This window comes from Phodopus roborovskii, unplaced genomic scaffold (genome assembly GCF_943737965.1).
Source record: "Phodopus roborovskii unplaced genomic scaffold, PHOROB, whole genome shotgun sequence".
NCBI lineage: Eukaryota > Metazoa > Chordata > Mammalia > Rodentia > Cricetidae > Phodopus > Phodopus roborovskii.
Genome location: NW_026126460.1, coordinates 13655114 through 13660212, shown reverse-complemented (window position 1 = coordinate 13660212; position 5099 = coordinate 13655114).

Below are 5099 nucleotides of genomic sequence, written 5' to 3'. Positions count from 1 at the left end.
TGGAGAACTGGCAATTTTGATTTAGTCCCTATTTTATCCCTCTATAGCATGTAACATTATCTAAAACTCTCTTTGAAATGCTCCATGTTTCTGTATCAGAAACACTACACTTTTCCCTTTTCTTCTTAATCTCCCTGGAGTTTCTTAATCTCATTGGTGAATATGTTTTCTCTATTCATCTCTTAAATCTTAAGGCTGCTCTCCAGTCTCTCCTCTACCCTCTTTGTTGTATACACTCTCCCTTGGTGACTTCAATTCTTCTAGTGAATGAATCTATTATCCATATATGCCTGCCTCAGTGTTCCTCCCATGTGCTAAAAGATGCCATATGAAGCAGCTTTCCTGCTCTGTCCCACTGACATCGCAAAGTCATCTCAAAAATCAGATCACATACTTTCACCACACTGACAGGGAGTGCTTTATAGGATCATTTTAATCTACCCTCCTCTCTAGTCATCAAAATTCATTAACCACCAACATATCACTCTAGCATTCTTTTAAAAATCAGTCCAAAATTTACGTTTCCAATAATCAGTGTCTTTGTTGGCACAGTCCTCAGCTCTTAATGTTTGGTAGAGTCAGCTGCTGGTTCACTCTTTTCGTCACTCATTCTATCTCTTCCCAAGATATCCACAGCAGTCAATAAGAGCCACTTTCTAAACTGTAAAAAGAATAGTGTCATTCTCTAGTTTTGAGCGCTTCAAAGGTGCTATCACTTCTGAAACCAACACACTCCAAACTGGCTGAAAAACTTCTCTGTGACACCTCTGTGTACCCTCTGAGCCTCCTCTTCCATCACTACCCACTTCCACCTCTATAATATGTGAGACATTCATCACTCCCCTCTCCACCTGTACGCTGTGTGAGCCAAACAGAATTCCGTACGGATTCGCTTACACCCTGCAGTTGCTTCCTTCTGGAAATGTGTACATGGTGCACTTTACCTTCAAAGAAGCTTCTCCATTTCATGGCTTCTTTATCCTGCCAGTTCCATCTCAGTTTTCACACAACTGTGCGCTGAAGTCCTTTTATAGAGACTCTGAACTGTATTACTGTCTTCTGGTCTTCCCAGGGGGTCCATTCTAAGCCAGCAAAACATGCATTGCCCTAGATTTTTAACATGTAGCACTTCTTATTGCCTATCCCCTTATTTGATAGCAAATATTAATATATAACATTGAATATAATTATGGTTAAATTGGATAAGGTCCTTGAAGGTGCACATTTTCACTGGTCTCTGGTTTCCTTCATTTCTCACTATTGCATCTCTCAGGAGAATAGTCTGCACTGGCTACATCCAATTTCTCATGTTTCAGTTACTCAGCAAATGGGAAAATTTTTTATTATTTTGAATTTTCTAGACAGACCATGAAACTGCTTTCTTGCCAGGCATGGTGGTGCACACCTTTAATCCCAGCACTCAGGAAGCAGAGGCAGATGGATCTCTGTGAGTTTGAGGCCAGCCTGGTCTACAAAGCAAGTTCTAGGACAGCCAGGGCTGTTACACAGAGAGACCCTGTCTCAACAAAACAAAAACAAAAACAAAAAACAAAACAAAACAAAAAAGAGCAAGCAAAAGCCCACCCTACTTTCTTGAAAAATGATGAATAACCAAATCCAGAGGCAAATTCCCCATTCTCAACAGCCTGAAATGTGACTCACTCTGGCCCTTGTCATTCCCCTGACCTCCAGGGAAGGCATTCTGACTTTATTCCTCATCTGCCTCTTTGCTTCTCCATGCACAGGCTCTCTCTGGTTCTCAAACATCATAAACTCAGCTTAGCTCTGGCAACACCCAGCTCTGCCTTTAGCCAAATTGATGTTTCTCCTAAATGCTAAACCGAGCCATCCTCAACTTACCCAACATGGCTCCACTGTGCAGGCCACTTTCCATCCATTCCAAATGAAAGCAGTCACCATATCTGAAAACAAGCTCTTTCTTCTTGCTCCATTTCTAATCCTGTAGCCCAGACCATGAAATTAGGACTCCTATCCACTGTGTGCCTCTCCTTCTCTCCAAACCAATTCAAAGTCTGATGACTTCACCTGTAAGTATTTCTCCCATTTCCCCTTTCATGCTGTCTGCCATTATTTGGCCCTCAGATTTCAGAAATATTAACTCATATCCAAGTCACAACTCATACACCCACTATTTCCAATTTTACCTTTCTAATCATCAAGGTGATTCTTTTCATTCTCTGGGTTTAAGTGTTAGTTCCATTGCTAAGAATGCAGATAAAGTAAATACAGCCTTTTTTGAAACTTCTATATGTTTCTTATTTCCTACTCTTTCTTCTTCTGCTCTCCTCTGCCTCTTCAACTTCCTCCTCCTCCTTCTTCCTCTTCCTTCTCCTTCTTTTCATAACAGGGTTTCTCTATTTAACAGCCCTCGATGTCCTGGAACTCACTCTATAGACCAGGCTGGCCTCTAACTCATAGAGATCTACTTCTCTCTGCCTCCGTAGTGCTGGGATTAAAGGCATGAACCACCACTGCCTGGCCCTTTCTCTCTCTCTCTCTCTCTCTCTCTCTCTCTCTCTCTCTCTCTCTCTCTCTCTAAGGGTAAAATTTATGTCTTAATTGATCAAAGCCAAAACAAATACCTATGGCCACAACCTTTGTTCTATGTGCTACAGTTTCATTAACTTAATTAGTTCCTTGATAACTTCATCCCTATTCTTAAAGCACACTGACCATTCTCACTGACCACCCTCTCCCATCTTTTATCACCCCCGTTACTAGTCCTTCTTCTCTACAAACCTCTTTCTCAATTCATGTCTATTCATTTTGCTTTGAGACCTGCTGAATTTCACCAGGACTACAGGCATGAATTTGGGTGTTAGTGTTTTTCTCTAGGCAAGTGAAACTACACATTTTTTTTGTTCATTTCCATGTTTTCCTTACTTTGGGTATCCCATTGCTTTTGTGCAAAGTAAAATATGTTGCTTTCATTTTCTCTTCTAACTTTTATCAAGTTTGTTCTTTGAGAACTTCATAAATCATACATTCCTCTCACCACCACCACCACCCACACTGTTTTCCTTAGTTTAAAACAAATAATGGCAATAGAACAAAGGTCAAAGGAAGGCAAAAAAAATCATTGAAAGGAATTTTAGGTTTTTTAGAAAAACAGATAGTTAGAGACTTCCTGACATTCAAGTCATTCCGTGTTGTTTCTTGGCTTACAATGAAGAATAGAACAGTTTCTTTCAGACCTTCACAACTTCTAAGTAGGACTTCTCAAAGAAGATGGGCTTTCATTAATTTGTGGATATCCATTCATTTATTTCATTATTTACTTATAGTAGGGTATCCTAGGTTTCTGAGTTTCTTTGTCTAGTTTTGGAGGCTATAACATAATCAGCTGAGCACATTGTCCATAACAAAGGTAAAATAAAATGGAAGTCTTTGCTTCCAAGTTCTTTCCTTTTGCCTTGGCAGTCAGGAAGCTCATAACAAATCTAACTTCTTTTATTTTTGCAAACTTTCCCACACAGTTGGGAATAATACAGTTGTTGAATATTACTTTAACTATGTAAAGGTGTGTTGTATTTGTTTAACTATGTAAAGATGTGTTGCTGTTTCACCTTGCCTGTCTAAGGCACCTGACTAGTCTAATAAAAAGCTGAATGGCCAATAGCTAGACAGGAGAGGGATAAGTGGGGCTGGTGTGGTGCGGAGGAGAGAGAGAGAAGGGAATGAGGAAGAAAGAGAACCCCAGAGCTATCTAGCAAGGTAGCTGCAAGCCAGTAGGACATACAGAATGCAAGAAAGGTAAAAAGCCCCAAGGCAAAACATAGACTAAGAGAAATGGGTTGATTTAGGTTATAAGAGCTAATGGGGGAAACATTAGATAAGACCAAACATTCATAACTAATATACTGTCTCCATGTCATGATTTGGGAGCTGATTGGCAGCCCAAAATTGCAAAACTGCTCTCTCTCTCTCTCTCTCTCTCTCTCTCTCTCTCTCTCTCTCTCTCTCTCTGTGTGTGTGTATATATATATATATATATATATATATATATATATATATATATAAAATCTTCATTATTAACTGCTCTACTGAAAGTACTTTTATTATAAGTCACATCAAACCTGTTTGGTGGTATATTGTAATAAGCATACTGACAGGCTTCATGATTTCATCTTTTTAGATATAAACTTTATTTACCACCCATGAAAATCAACTTCCTGGATCAAATAAAAAAAAAGATGATAAAATGGATCATAAGGTTTTTAGACATCCAGTATTTTCTACCAAATAATATTTCAGTGGGTAATGTATAACCAGATCAGAAACATGTTTAATATCCCTTGAAATTCACCCAGCCTTAGATGGAGGACTAACACATCATTTACCAAGTTTGCTAAAATCACAGGAAAAAGGAAGTTGCCTAAACCACAAAAATATTAATTTTTCTTATACTAATTGAAAAAGATCAAAATTGTAAAGTATCATTATAACTTAATATAAATATAAAGGTACCCAACAGAGTAATAATGACAACTTGAACTCTTTTATAGGGGAGGGGAGTGTCTCCTTACTTCAGCTCTTACCCATCCCTTCATCACAGTCTGAGTAAACAGAATTGAAATTAAAACCCCATGCATCCTTTCCTTAACTGCAACATCCTGGCATTCTCTTGAGCTACACTCAGTTTGAATACCTTATTTGCTTTAATAAACTTTCCCTGCTGCCTCTTTGTAATGAGATAAAATCTATAGCTATACGTTAATGATCATCCATTTGTTTTACAAAGCACTAAGGGAAGTTAATTGAATTTGTTTTTCTCCTTGTAAAATGTGTGGTGGTAAAAGAATTGGAGCTAGCAAGCTAGGAAGATTTAAATACTTGATTATAGGCAAGACCATTAATTTTGCTTAATTCGGCTTCCTTTTCTGTAAAAACAGGGATAATATGGCCCTTCCAACAATGGTGGTATTTGATGGCATTGTGCAGGGGCTGCACAAGCCTGCTTTAAATATATGTAGCCATGTCACAGCTGATAGCTGGATGATCAGTGATAATTTCTTATTCTGTTCGTTTCAAGTTTTACTTCAGCCACTGTGTGTCTGTCTGTGTGTAGGCATGTTTGT